At 40.1% G+C, this 15,179-nt stretch overlaps 1 pseudogene; it reads left to right on the forward strand.

The window, feature by feature from the left end:
* Positions 1 to 9,917: 9,917 nt before the first annotated feature.
* Positions 9,918 to 13,635, forward strand: LOC134457051 (NACHT, LRR and PYD domains-containing protein 3-like; annotated as a pseudogene).
* The last annotated feature ends 1,544 nt before the right edge of the window (positions 13,636 to 15,179 follow it).

The raw sequence follows: 15,179 nt of genomic DNA on the forward strand, positions 1-15,179 counted from the left end.
ATATGCCACGCTGAGTCGAGCCAGTTAAACAATTCGTTCCTAGTTTCACGGTGCATCCTCCTCCTCTCCGCAGGGACGGCCTCAATAGCGTAACAAAGTAGCAATTTACCGCTTTAAATGACCAAAACCCCCCAGTGCTCGTCCTTTCCGTTAGCCATCCTGACATCTGGCTCAACAAGTAGTCACGTAGACTAGCCCACATTGGGTTATATATATTAGGCCTAATTGTATGCTTAACACATTTTCCATGTTTAATCTCAAAACTCTTAAGACAATGATATCAGAGCAACCTTAGTGCTCTGTTCTCTGTGCTGCTCTCACTTATAAAATTGAATGTCCCCCTTCAGAGGTGCATTTGACTTGGCCATTTCATTTATCAAAGAAATTTACAAAAAGGGTCATAGACAGCAACACACACAAGGTGAGAAGACAGAATACAACACCTATACTAGCCTGTAGATAATAGGATAGCAATAGAGCCTACTGTTAAAATGACTTTTTGTAAAATGCATTTATTCTCACATTTGTTTTCTGAATTCTGTAACCAAGTTGAGATGGCTGACCTGAGACGAATGGATCTCTCTCTCTCTCTCTCTCTCTCTCTCTCTCTCTCTCTCTCTCTCTCTCTCTCTCTCTCTCTCTCTCTCTCTCTCTCTCTCTCTCTCTCTCTCCCAACCACAGACACACACATGTACACTGGGGCACACACACACACACACACACACACACACACACACACACACACACACACACACACACACACACACACACACACACACACACACACACACACACACACACACACGATGATGTAATGACATGGTTAAATATAGCATTTGGAAATCTATACAGGTATGTATCCTGTCCATAACACTGATGAATGAATCACATTGTCAGTCAGTAGGAAACTATGCTTATAATGCCAAAATGTGCAGCCTGAGCTAGACAATAGACCTACTGTAAGATTGAGTTAATCTGGGGGAGTGGTTAAGTTTCGTTTCACACCACCACAGTTCTTCCCAACATGAATGAAGTTAATAATTTTTCTGGTACGGCGCATCATAAAACCAGTTTGTCTGCCTTTTGGGGATATAAAACAACGAGGAAGGGAGCAGCAAGTTACCGAAGGAGTGCTGAGAGTGCTGAAGGTCTTCTATCAACACATCTTCAAATGGTAAAGACAAAGTAGGACTTGATTTTTTTGGTTATTCTTGAGTATAACTGCTGAGATTATTGGTACACTAGTTAGATTGATTCTAGTCAAGTGGGAATTTGGCTGGGAAGCAACTGAGACATGCTTAAACCCTGGACTGCGTAGAACCTTACTGTCACCAAAATTGCAATGACCAAGTTTTAATCCGTTATGAGTTGAGTCTTTTCAAAAATGAATGGTCTCCCGCGGGCCCACCTGCACAAAAAGGCTACTGTTACAATTCTTGGGTGAATTTCTCAAAGCCTTAGTTGCTAACCACATTAGCTACATTGTTGGTTGCAATGCAATTTCCCATTGCTAACTAGCTAGCAACTAGGCTTTCGAGAAACGTACCCAGGCTTGGTGTTCGATGTTGTGCAAGGCAAGACAAGTTACTTTAGAATGATCTATGTTGCAGCATGATTTTATTGCCATTAAGGACCTAGCTATTGCTTATGGAGTTAAACGTGTAAATCTGAGATAATTTTATGACTTCTTTAGCAGAAGTGGATGCTTGAGGAGACAAAGAATAGACTGAGTGCTAAAAAAAAATGTCTACACTCTGACGAAAACATATAGGCTCTGGCACAATGGCATTGACCCATTTCCTCTGTTGCCAGGCACACTTGCTCAACTTGACTAGCCTGCTTGGAATTTGCATAATGTGCCACAAAGCCTGGTTAGCAATATGCTCCTACTATAACGTGATGTTCCATTGTGCTGTTTTACGCTTTTTAATACATTGCTTTTCTTCCGTTTCTGTGTCTACAGATGTAGCCGAATACTGTTAATGTGAACATGTGGGTTCTTATAAAGTTCTGAAAGTCTCTGTCATTTGATGAAGGAGTCTGCCATGGAGCCTCACTTAAGTGTAGAAGTTGTAAATTCTCATCAGAGGTATGTTTACTACTGCTACTATAATACCACTAGTACTATTAGTATGGTTAAGTGAAACAAGCTCCTTTATGATCTCAGGTTGGAGGTTCACAGTGTGTGTGTGTGTGTGTGTGTGTGTGTGTGTGTGTGTGTGTGTGTGTGTGTGTGTGTGCGTGTGTGCGTGTGTGCGTGTGTGTGTGTGTGACAGAGAGAGAGAGAGAGAGAGAGAGAGAGAGAGAGAGAGAGAGAGAGAGAGAATCCTCGACGCATGCAAGCCTATCGTTGAACTCAAGTGTTTGTTTTGCCATGGTGATTATGTTCAAGGCAAGGCAAGTTTATTTGTATAGCGCATTTCATACACAGGTGCAACTCGATGTGTTTCACAAAAATAAACAAATGCAAAAAGAAAGGAAACATGGAAGAAAGAAAGAAAGAAGTTAGAGTCAAAGAACATTTATAACATTAAGATAAAACATATTGTAAAATAAATAAATAAAATAAACATAAAAAATAAAAAATAAGAATTGTATATAATTTAAGCTAGGGGAAAACATCTGAGAACAGCTTGGTCTTGAGTCTAGATTTAAAGCTATCAATAGTGGGTGCATTTTTATGTCATCTGGAAGCTGGTTCCAAAGCTTTGCAGCATAGAAGCTAAACGCTGCCTCTCCACACTTTGTTTTGACTTTTCAGGAATACGTTCAGGAATTGAAATCTATTTTCATGTACCTTTCATTTACCTCTACAGAGCAGAGTCTCCAACCCCCAGCTGTCTCTCTATGAAGACAGACCAGTCTATGGATGAACCACCAAGAGTTACTCAGTCATTAGGCTTAAGGTGAACCATACTTTTACAGAATTGTGAGGCATGCACAGCTATCAAACACCAGTAATAAACAAACATTGTCACTTCAGAAAACATTATTATTATTTATTTTATTTTTGAATTTGGCAATTGGTTAAACCGATTAACTATAGTATTTTATGTGCATTTTTGTACAGATCAGAGTCTCCTACTCCTAGCTGTGTCTCTATGAAGACCGACATGTCTATAGATGATCCTCCAAGGATGAGTTGTGGATCATTAGACACCAGGTGAATAATCTTATCAGGTCACTATAAAACCTGAAACGTTTTTACTTTTGTCATTTTGGAAGTAAATTAAACTGATTTAATGCAGTGTTTTATTTGCCTATTTGAACAGATCAGAGTCTCCTACTCCTAGCTGTGTCTCTATGAAGACAGACATGTCTATAGATGATCCCCCAAGGATGAGTTGTGGATCATTAGACACCAGGTGAATAATCTTATCAGGTTACTATAAAAATTTAAATGTTTTTACTTTTGTCATTTTGGAAGTACATTAAACTGATTTAATACAGTGTATTATTTGCCTATTTGAACAGATCAGAGTCTCCCACTCCTAGCTGTGTCTCTATGAAGACTGACATGTCTATAGATGATCCCCCAAGGATGAGTTGTGGATCATTAGGCACCAGATGAACCACATAATCAGGCAAAGTAGGCCTATGGATCAACATGACGTGTACAGAGAATGTGCTTAAATGCAGCTTGGAAATAATTCAATAGCAATAGAGAAATTCTGCATCAGCTTTACACACAAGTATTGTGTGTGTTTGCCTTTTTTGACTGTTGAGGGCTGTGATGCTAATCTTTTACATTTCATTACACTACATTACATTACATGAAACTTAGCTGAAACTTTCATCCAAAGCGATGTACAATTATTTACTAGGTATTGGTTAATTGCACTTCAGGCATGTTTCAAGCCATATTTCAAAAGGAATATATTTAGGTTCACTTAAATAAAAAGCAGCAAAATTAAGTCCACCAGTGTGCGGTGATCCTTCTTCTTTACTGTGGATTACTGATGACTGCACTTCACCAGTACCTGGAACCTGGCTGTGCATAGGAGTTTCAGATCGAGGAATATAATTAGGTCTACATTTTCCAGAAAATGAAAGCCTTTTTAACTTATTTGCCCTGTAGCATTTCCCCACCATCAGACAGAAAGAGGAGGAGGACCCAACATGATACTGTGACCACTGAGAGCGTTCCCCCTATCAAAACACTCAAACATATACTAGGTAGAGTTTGCCTCTGATTTATCTTGCTATGTCTGGCTCATTATAAACTGAAAACCTTTACGTTTTGAGGAAAACAATATGCTGATAAGATCTGCGTTTCCAAGGCAATGATATTACTATTTTATGTTTGTGTTTCAACAGATGATCATAAAGAGTCTTTGAAAAGGGCATTTGAACATGTCTCAGATGGAACAGGAGGGACAGGGACTCAGAAATTCGTCAACAAGATTTATACTGACCTCTATGTCACTGAGGGAGAGGGTAGTGGAGTGAATACTGAGCATGAAGTTTGGCAAATGGATCCAGGGCTTTCCTCCATGAACACAGAACATACCCCCATCAATTGGAATGACATCTTCAAGCCCAAATCTGGAGGTGGAATCAGACCAAGAGTTGTGCTTACCAAGGGTATTGCCGGCATAGGGAAAACAGTCTCTGTTCAAAAGTTTATTGGTAACACTTTACTTTATGGATCGCTAATAAGGTGTTAATTTCATAGTAATTTCTCAGTAATTTCAATCTAATTTTATGGTAATAACTGTTTGTTATTAGTAATAACAGCAAAATAACCATATGGTTTCCAGTGCAATTACACTATAATTTCTCATTAATAACAGCAAAAACTGTTTCCAGTGCAATTATGCTGTAGTTTCTAGTTAATAGTAGGCTAATGGAATCAGCTACTGTGCCATCATAGTAGTTAGGTGGTAGGTATGCCAGTAACTAAACGGTATCAGCCGAAGTAGTTTCATACTAATTAGGCTAGCCTACATCAGGGCCGTAATGTGCAATATTTCCTCTTCCAATGTTATTGCATAGAAACGACCACCTAAGCATCCTTGTATTATTTCTGCTTATTATATGGTGTGACGTCATCGGTCGAATGCTCCATTCATTTCAACGGGGCTCCCCAACGTTCGCACGTCTGTTATTTTTCGATAACGGACGGGTTGGTCTATAACAGACCGCTGTCAATGGCAACAAGACTTTTCACTGCTAAAGCGACTTTTCAACAAGACTCTAATCAGCTGCTATGATAGACAACACCTGTTGTCCTGGCTACCTAGCTGTTGCCTAGCGGTGTTCCACAACGGTACTGTTTTGTTTTGCGCAGCAACAATCTTAACATTAAATAGGCCTAAAGAAATGTCCCCGCCATGTGTGAATCATTTAAGTATATCCATATAATAAGCGGGTTAACTTTCGGCGAGTCGGTCGCTTTGTGGAATAGCAGCACTTCAGAGAGAACAAGACCCCTCTGCTCCGCGTCGGGGTCTAAAGATTCTCTCTGTCGTGCTGCTATTCCACGGTAGCGACCTTCTCGCCGAACGTTAACCCTTACTTAATTACCTTGGAAATAATTGAGTAGTTATATGGAAATAAGATAGAATCAGGGCCGTAAAATGCATTATCACCTATTCCACTCAATTTTATGGAAATTACATATTTTCAGGGTCTTAAAATTTCTTATTTCTTAATTCCACTCAATTACTTAGTTATTATCATTTTTAATACAATATAGACTAGCCTACTATGAAGTGATTCAAGTACACAGACAAACACATTGTGTGCAAAACTTTATTTATTTTTCCAATCAGTTATGAGATTCATGTTCACTGATGTGAGGTTGTCAATCTGCCACCATCCAGAGGAAGTCCTGTGAACACAAACAAACAAACAGAGAAGTCAACTGCAAGACCGGTTTCACACCACGTTTATTTTTTAATGTTATCAATTCACCATCGCTAAATCTGCTTCTGAAATACAGTACCATGTTAAATGCACGTGGTAAATCTTCATGACAGGCTGACATCATTGCTGATTTACGAAAGCAAACTCTAGCTAGCACCTAGCTTCAGTCATTGTAAACACGTTACAGCCTAGCTAGTAGTTTCCATTGTAAAGGTACTTCTGTATGCCGTTTCATTTCCAGAACAAACATAAACCTAACACTAACTCATAAAACATGTTTGCATAAGGCTAAAGTCATTCGACGCTTGAAGGCGGATGAAATCAACATCAAGACCATTTTAGCTCACCTCGAAAGTTACCCTGGTTGCTGCCTGCGTGCAGAAAGCACTCTGTGGTCCGTCTCAAACTCCACCCTTGTGTGTCAGTGTACTCAATTAAACAACGTCAGCGTCTCTGCGCCATACTGAAAGCAGAGCGGGCAGTGTACAACTAGAACGAGTGTGCTTGAAGTACAGAAGTATAATAGCTAGCTATTACTGATTGGGACGCTTCGGTTCTGCAGTAACCAAACTTTCGTTGCCTAGCAACAACGGGACTCGCCGCCACCGCGAGTTTGTTCAACTTCAGTGCAGCAGAGCCAGGCAAGGTAAGCTTCCTGACAACGAACTTTCAATGTAGTTCTAGCTTTAACCTGCTTTCATTCTGTCTCTGAGCATTGAAGGATTTTAACTGTATGCATTGCAAACACGTCTTATCAGCCGTGTTTGTGCTGAAATGCAGGCACGTGCACTCCAATACGGCAGGGGAGGCACGGCCTCACCAGCCAGAGCTGAGAATGATGAGATGCAGTAAATGTGAATAATAGTAACAATAACAACTATTGTTTTCGAACATCTGCACAATAACTACCATTTGAGCAGTATTTAAACAGTTTCACTCATTTTCAATCATTTCCGTGGCCAAAATCATAATATTTGCCCATTTCATGTCAAATTGCTCCGAATACGGTGAATTTGGGGCAACTCTGAACTGGCCTCACCCCGGATTGCGCAATCCCTCGTTAACAAGCTTCAGCGCATGCGCCATTTTGCTCGTTCTGTGAATGCAACCTGGTAATATTGTATTAAACGTTTTTATACACTTAATAGAAGTATGTATGGTGTGCCCTCAATTCTGATAATGTTCTACTACTTTCTACGTGTGATTATCATTTCTTTACTCTGAACGCTTTGGCATAACGCCCACTGAAATATACAGTGGTGAGGCCAACAGTAGCCTGGCCGCAGACTCCTTCTGGCATTGAGAGTATTGCTGGCCAGTTTGTCATAGCGAATCTGAAGTTCACAGCCAGTCGGTGTTGTTGGCTAGCTTGTTCACTTTGTCTGCTACAAGTGGATTTCATAACGAAACTAAGAGCATTCTCAAAGTTGGATTTCCAAGAGGAAAATATGTGATAAAGAATGGAGGACCGACAGAGCTGAAGGGTTTGCTACTGCAGGTGGTCAGAAGGTTATAACTACCCGATCATTTCAAAGTGAGTTCTACAACAGAAACTATTTTTTGTTTCCCCTGTGGTTCCCGTTTGCAACCGGCGAGAATGTGTGGAAGACCATTCGCATGGGAATTGTACGACTTAACAATTTACTAAGGGACTAAGGAGCCTCACGAAAACACAAATCCTCGCGGCTACTCATATTCATATTCAATGCCAAATTGCTTTGGTACGTTTGGGGCGTCTCGAATAGATGTGGCTTTGGATGGACAGCACCGGCTAAAGCAACGTTAGCATGCGCAACGCCAAAGTGGAGGAAAAGAGCGGCGCATGGGACCTGATGTACGAGATAAAGGTAAGATCAGTGTTTCCTATGTGTGTGAAGCCTGTGTTTGTGAGACCCGTGGGGAGAGAGAGAATCCGCCGTGATTCTCTCTGGTGTGGTGGTAGCTTTTGTGATCTGAACAGGATTCTCATGTGCCCTGTAACTGTTTGTAAAGTTGAGTAGGCTACAGGGCGTTGAGGTAAATCAAATATACCCGTGTAACTACAAGACTGATCTAATTCCAAAGTGTAGGCATAACATAAATGACAGTCCCAAAATATTTGGTGACCATATCGAAGCTTGTGTAGTAATCTCTGTTTAAATGTTGACATTCGCTTCCTGCCACATATGACACCATGTTTTGAATCCCGTGTGTGTGTGTGTCTTTCATTGAGCATCCGCCGTGATGTGGTTTATGTGAGACCACTGTTTGAAATCCTGTGTGTGTGAGAGCAGTGGGCTGTGAAGGAGCGTACACTCTTCACTACTCTCCCCTCCTCCTCTCTCTCCTCCTCCTCTCTCCTCTCCTCTCTCTCTCTCTCTCTTTTCCCATCTCCTCCCATCTCCTCTTCTCCCCTCTCCTCTTTTCTCTCATCCCATCTCCTCTCCTATCCTCTCCTCTTCCCTCTCCACTCCTCTCCTCTTCTCTTCTCCTCCTCTTCTCTCTTCTCCTCTCCTATCCTCTTCTCTCTTCCTCCTCCTCCTCCTCTCCTCCTCCTCTCTCCTCCCCCTCTTCTCCACTCCTCTTCCTCCTCCACTCCTCCTCTCCTCCTCCTCCTCTCCTCCTCCTCTTCTCCACTCCTCTCCTCTCCCCTCTCTCCTCTCCTCTCCTCTCCTTCCTCTCTTCTTTCTCCTCTCCACTACTCTCCTCTCCTCTGCTCTGCTCTCCAGCTCTCTCAGCCGTGATGCTGCTGTTTGTCCACATTACTGCTGTGTGGTTTATGTGAGACCACTGTTTGAATCCTGTGTGTGTGTGTGTGTGTGTGTGTGTGTGTGTGTGTGTGTGTGTGTGTGTGTGTGTGTGTGTGTGTGTGTGTGTGTGTGTGTGTGTGAGAGAGAGAGGGAGAGATCTAATAGCATTTTCTCTACGGAAATGCAGCATGTTTTATTTTGTAGGCCTGCCTTATGTTAAGAAAGCTATGACATGAAACTTATCGGTCGGCCTATTTGGTAAATTTACTAAAATGTACTTATACTGTAGCTGTAGTATTATATATTTGCCTCACCAGCCATAAAGTTGACCGCACCTCACTGCTGAAATGGCATACAGAGGTAAATTTACAATGGAAACCACTAGCTAGCTGTGCCCACCGTGTTTTCAATGACTGAAGCTAGGTGCTAGCTAGAGTTTGCCTTCAGCAACGATGTCAGCCTGAGGAAGATTTACCACTTGCATTTAACATGGTACTGCATTTCAGTAGCAGATTTAGCGATGGTGAATTGATAACATTAAAAAATAAACGTGGTGAAACCGGTCTTGCAGTTGAGTTCTCTGTTTGTTTGTTTGTGTTCACAGGACTTCCTCTGGATGGTGGCAGATTGACAACCTCACATCAGTGAACATGAATCTCATAACTGATTGGAAAAATAAATAAAGTTTTGCACACAATGTGTTTGTCTGTGTACTTGAATCACTTCATAGTAGGCTAGTCTATATTGTATTAAAAATGATAATAACTAAGTAATTGAGTGGAAATAAGACATTTTAAGACCCTGAAAATATGTAATTTCCATAAAATTGAGTGGAATAGGTGATAATGCATTTTACGGCCCTGATTCTATCTTATTTCCATATAACTACTCAATTATTTCCAAGGTAATTAAGCAGAAATAATACAAGGATGCTTAGGTGGTCGTTTCTATGCAATAACATAGGAAGAGGAAATATTGCACATTACGGCCCTGATGTAGCCTAATTAGTATGAAACTACTTCGGCTGATACCGTTTAGTTACTGGCATACCTACCACCTAACTAGGCCTACTATAATGACACAGTAGCTGTTTCTATTAGCCTACTATTAACTAGAAACTACAGCATAATTGCACTGGAAACTGTATGGATATTTTTGCTGTTATTAATGAGAAATTATAGTGTAATTGCACTGGAAACCATATGGTTATTTTGCTGTTATTACTAATAACAAACAGTTATTACCATAATATTAGACTGAAATTACTGAGAAATTACTATGAAATTAACACCTTATTAGCGATCCGTAAAGTAAAGTGTTACCAGTTTATTCTTGATTGGATAGAGGGGATCGCAAATGCAGATATAGATATTATTTTTGCACTTCCTTTCAGAGCACTGAATGTAGTCAAAGATGAGATGTTCAGCTTCCATGATCTACTGCTTGAATTCTATCCAGCACTAGGGGAGTTTCTGGGCACAAAAGAATACCAAAACCTGCGTATGCTGTTTATCTTAGATGGGTTGGATGAGGGGCGATTTGCACTTAAGTTTCAAGCAAAATAAATTATCTCCTGTGCTCAACAAGCATCGAAAGTTAGCCTGCTAATGTCAAGCCTGATTAGTGGAGCCCTCCAACCCTCTGCTCTTATCTGGATAACGTCACGACCAGCCGCAGCTGATCAGATCCCTCCGCAGTACATTGATCGTGTGACAGAAGCACAAGGATTTCTGGACCCACAGAAAGAAGAGTTCTTCCAGAAAAATATTGATGACCCTGTTCAAACAAGCAATGTCATGAAGCACATTAAAAACTCCAGGAGCATTTTCATTATGTGCCATATCCCAGTCTTCTGCTGGATTTTAGCCACAGTTTTCCAGCAAATGCTAGTGAAAGATGATTTGAGCAGAATGCCCAAAACCCTGACAGAGATGTTCTTGCACTTTCTGTTGGCTCAAATTCGTACAAAACACCACAAGTACCATGATGGATCTGAAAAAGACACCCAGGAACACCTGAAAGCTAACAAAGAAATAATATTGCAGTTGGCTGAATTGGCGTTTAAGCAGTTAGAAAGTGGTAATCTCATGTTCTATGAGAATGATATGACAAGCAGTGGCATTGATGTTAATGAAGCCTCAATATACTCTGGAATGTGCACAGAGATACTGAGGGAAAATATGACATTTTTCAAAGAGAAGGTTTACTGTTTTGTTCATCTTAGCATTCAGGAGTTCCTAGCTGCCCTCCATGTCTTCTACTCCTATGTGTCGAAGGACACAGAGAAACTGAAGGCCTTTTTCAAAGTGAAGGCATCAGAAAATATATCTGAACTATCCATGGAAGATTTTCTAAAAAGGGCTGTCAACAAAGCTTTGGACAGCAAGAATGGGCACCTTGATCTTTTTGTTCGCTTTCTTCATGGGTTTTCCCTTGAGTCTAATCAGAAACTCTTTCAAGGTATGCTGCCAAATGTAGCATGCAATGTTAAAAGCATTAGCAAAGCCATCAAAAATCTGAAGAACATGCAGAGGAGCAATATTTCCCCGGAGCGATGCATCAATCTGCTACATTGCTTGATGGAAATGAATGATCACTCTATACACGCAGATATAGAAAGATTGGAGACGGGTAAAGAAGCTAATAAACAGCTCACCCTCATGCAGTGCACTGCACTGGCCTATATGCTCCAAATGTCTGAGCATGTGTTGGATAAGATTGAGCCCAGTCATATAAAACATCAGAAGAGGGCCGACGAAGGCTGATCCCAGCCGTGAGGAGGTGCAAAAAAGCTTTGTAAGTTTACTAATGTAGGTTCTTTGCAAACATATCGGAGCATGTAATGGAGTAGTTTTGTTCACAGTTTACTGGAATTTGTGAAATGTTTGAAATATCTGTGGATACAATTCAGTGGTCCCTGCTTTGCTTGTGTATATTCAATGCATTGGCGAAATAATTTCAGAATTTTGGAAAAGGAGTTGGAGTTTCATTTGTCAGATGCACTATTTTCTATATATTAAATATTATTAAAAATGTTTTTCATTGTCCCCTCTTTGTTTATATCTACAGACTTGCAGACTGTAAGTTGACTGAAAGGGCCTATGAAAGTGTTGCCTGTGCTCTCCAACTGCCGAATTCACCACTGAAGGAACTTGACTTGACAAGAAATGAGCTGCATGAATCTGGAGGAAGCAAACTCTCTGTAGGGCTTAAAAGTCAACACTGCAATGTGGAGACACTGAGGTGATTAAAAATACCTATATTTGAAAGTAGGAGTTTGAGTGTAAGTGTGTCTTGGGGAATGTATCTGCATTTAGAATTTGAGGGTGCATGAAGAAAATGAGTTTGAAGTCATCTGCTGGAAATTTAGATGTTGAAGATAGTGTCCAAGATGACCAGCGATGTATTTTTTTAACATAAATATTCATTTTTTTCTTTTCTACTTAAGGTGCCACACACATACACCGATCTGGCATGACATGACAGATTAACACTTTCTCTTTTCACTGATGTAGACTTTCTGGCTGCAAGCTGTCAAAGCAATTCTGTAAGTGTTTGGCCACCGTTCTTCAATCAAGTTCACATTTGAGGGAATTGGATCTAAGCTACAACAACCTAAGTGATTCCTTGAAGGACCTCGTGTGTGATGGCCTGATGGGTAGTCATTGCCAGCTGAAAGTATTAAGGTAACTTTTTCATAATGAGTTCAGAAGCAAAACCCCCTAACTCCATTTCTGAAGACCTGCTCTTCTATATTTTTAGAGAACCCCGTTGTTGGTTTGGTTTACATTCATGTACTTGATAATACATATAAATAGTTATATTACATAAATAAAATAAAAAATATGCAATTTTGATAGCTTTGTATTAAATAAAAATGAATTAAGATTATTTTCTGAAAAGACACTTAGGGGGTTTTTCATCTGAACTCTTCAATATTTTCCTAATTGTGCAAGAGACTCTCTCTGTCTTCAAAATATTATCTTACTGACTTAAATTTGTATAACACACGTTTGCTCAAAACTACAGAATGGTTTAGTTTCAACATACTGACTATAATATCAAAAACAAAACATTAGGAATGGAGTCCCATTATTGCACTATAATTGGTTGTAAATGGAGATCCATTATTCCAGAGTTTGCATCCTATATTTAGCTTAGGTTCTTATAGATAATATAAGGAACAGACTAACTGTATTTTTTTCACTTATGTATGGGTTTGCATGCATCACAATTTTAGAGTCAAGATGGATAAAGTCAGGTGGTCTTTTCATTTTTGTCATTTCTCTTTTTGTTTATTTCCACCTCAGAATCTCTGGTTGCCACCTCACAGACGGTTCTTGTGAAATAATCTCTGATCTCATGAAGAGCGAAAAATCTAGCCTGGAGTCACAATGACCTTCAGGACAAAGGTGTAGAGCTACTCTGCCACGGCTTGCTGAGTCCACATTGCCAAATAAAGATTCTCAGGTCAGTATGATCTTTTTAAAATTATCTGTCGTTCATTTACTGGTACTGCGCTACTTTAATATTTAACCTCACTGAGATGGTACATTATTTACTAATTGTGCAATATTTATATGAGTCTATTTTAAGATATTACTATAACAACAATCATGTCTTCCTTTCTTTCTTTCTGTCTTTTTTGTCATTCCTCTTGTTCTATCAGGCTCGCTGCCTGTCTCATCTCAAAAAGGCTGTATTCATGTGGCATCAGTTGTATTCCATACTAAGATCAGAGAACTGGATTTGCAGAATAATTATCCTGGAGATGCTGGATTAAAGCAGCTGAAAGCGAGACAGACTGATCCACTGTGCAACCTGGATTTATTAAAGTGTGTTTTGTTTGGTATTTTTACTGATACTTACACTTATACTGTTCAGTATATAGTTCTAGTATGTTCATGTTTGAACTGGCTGACATCTACATACATTCCTAATAATTTCCTTTCCTATTTGTCATGCAACAGTGTCAGCAATTGTGCAGAACATTGGTTGAAACCAGGATCACAAAAATGTAAGTAGAATATCTTCCACAGTCTGCAAGTTTTCCATCCCAGCAATGATCTGCTATAACATCTTAATATGCGTTCACCAGTAGGTGGTAGCCTTTTTCAATGTTCAGTGCTGCCTGTCCAACACTGCCTCGACAATGACAATAGACTGTGCTTGTTTTAGGGGTTAGGTAAAATGGATGTTGGTGTTTCACGTTGGAGTTTGCTGAAATATGTTGGGACAATGCTCAGCCTTTACCAGCAGCTGCAGAGTCAGCTTCATTTCCTTTAACATACCATATCTTGTCTTAACTCCCCTTCTTTAGATGCATGTGAGCTCACATTGGATCCAAACACAGCGCACAGACAACTCTCTGTGTCGATGAGAAATCGGAAAGCAAGCTACGCTAGTAAGCGAAATCAGTGCTCTGACCACCCAGAGAGGTTTATCGACTTCCCCATGGTTCTGTGTAACGAGGGACTCTGTGGAAGACATTACTGGGAGGTTGCGTTTGAGGGAAATGGGGTGCGAATAGGGGCCACATACAAAAACATCCCAAGGAAGGGGAAGAAAGGCCTGGATAGCAGCCCAACAGCCTGGTGTTTAGAGTGCACCTCGGAGAGATTCACAGCCCAACATGACAACAGCACATGGACAATCAAGCGTTCAAAAGAGTTCTGTTCTAACAGAGTTGGAGTGTACCTGGACTGGCCAGCTGGAACCTTGTCTTTCTTCAGTGTCTGCTCTGGCACACTGAAGCACATGCATACATTTGACACCATATTTGCAGAGCCTTTATATCCAGTGTTTTACATTGCCACAGTGACTCTGTGCTGAGGATGTTGATGTAGGCCTACCATGAGAAAAAGAGATAGACACCGAGTGGTAGCATTGAAAATGTGCACCACCCATATTATTGTCAGAGGTGTCAAAAGTAAAAGTAAATTCATGGTTTGAGTACAATGCCTACACATGTCTTTGCATAGCTGTTAAACCATGTACTTCATTGTACCTAATGAGGAAGATATGTATACTCTGTTGTTACTGGATAACACTATAACCCCAACATGAACCAATCACAAGCTCGATCAGACCAGCACAGATCAGCTTATTATCAGCTGATCGCAAGAAAAGTATACAGGTCTACTAGAGGGAAAATGTCTTTCTTTTTTCACTTTTACTTTTAACACCTCTGGTTATCATTGATACTTTGTAGAAATCACCATACTACATGAATTTGAATATTACATGTTTGAACATAGTAAACCATGCACATGCTGTAGGCCTATGTATGTTTTGTTTTATGTAAATAATGATTGCTAATGTAAATCAATCATGAAAACAGATTTTCATTTCAACAGAGTAGTTCAGTAAAGATGAAACATGATGACAGTGGTGGCGTTCTGCAAACAGTTCTCAAAATATCTCCAGCACAGTTCTTGGACATTTCCTGTGTGTGTTTCCCATGCTGCTTTCTTTAAACTACCATTCCACTGCATTATTGAAAACAAATACCAACCTACTGCTGATATCAGAAGTTTACATACACGCTAAAAAGAAAAGGCACACAATCATTGATGCCTACTA

The sequence above is a fragment of the Engraulis encrasicolus genome, chromosome 10, assembly GCF_034702125.1.
Source record: "Engraulis encrasicolus isolate BLACKSEA-1 chromosome 10, IST_EnEncr_1.0, whole genome shotgun sequence".
NCBI lineage: Eukaryota > Metazoa > Chordata > Actinopteri > Clupeiformes > Engraulidae > Engraulis > Engraulis encrasicolus.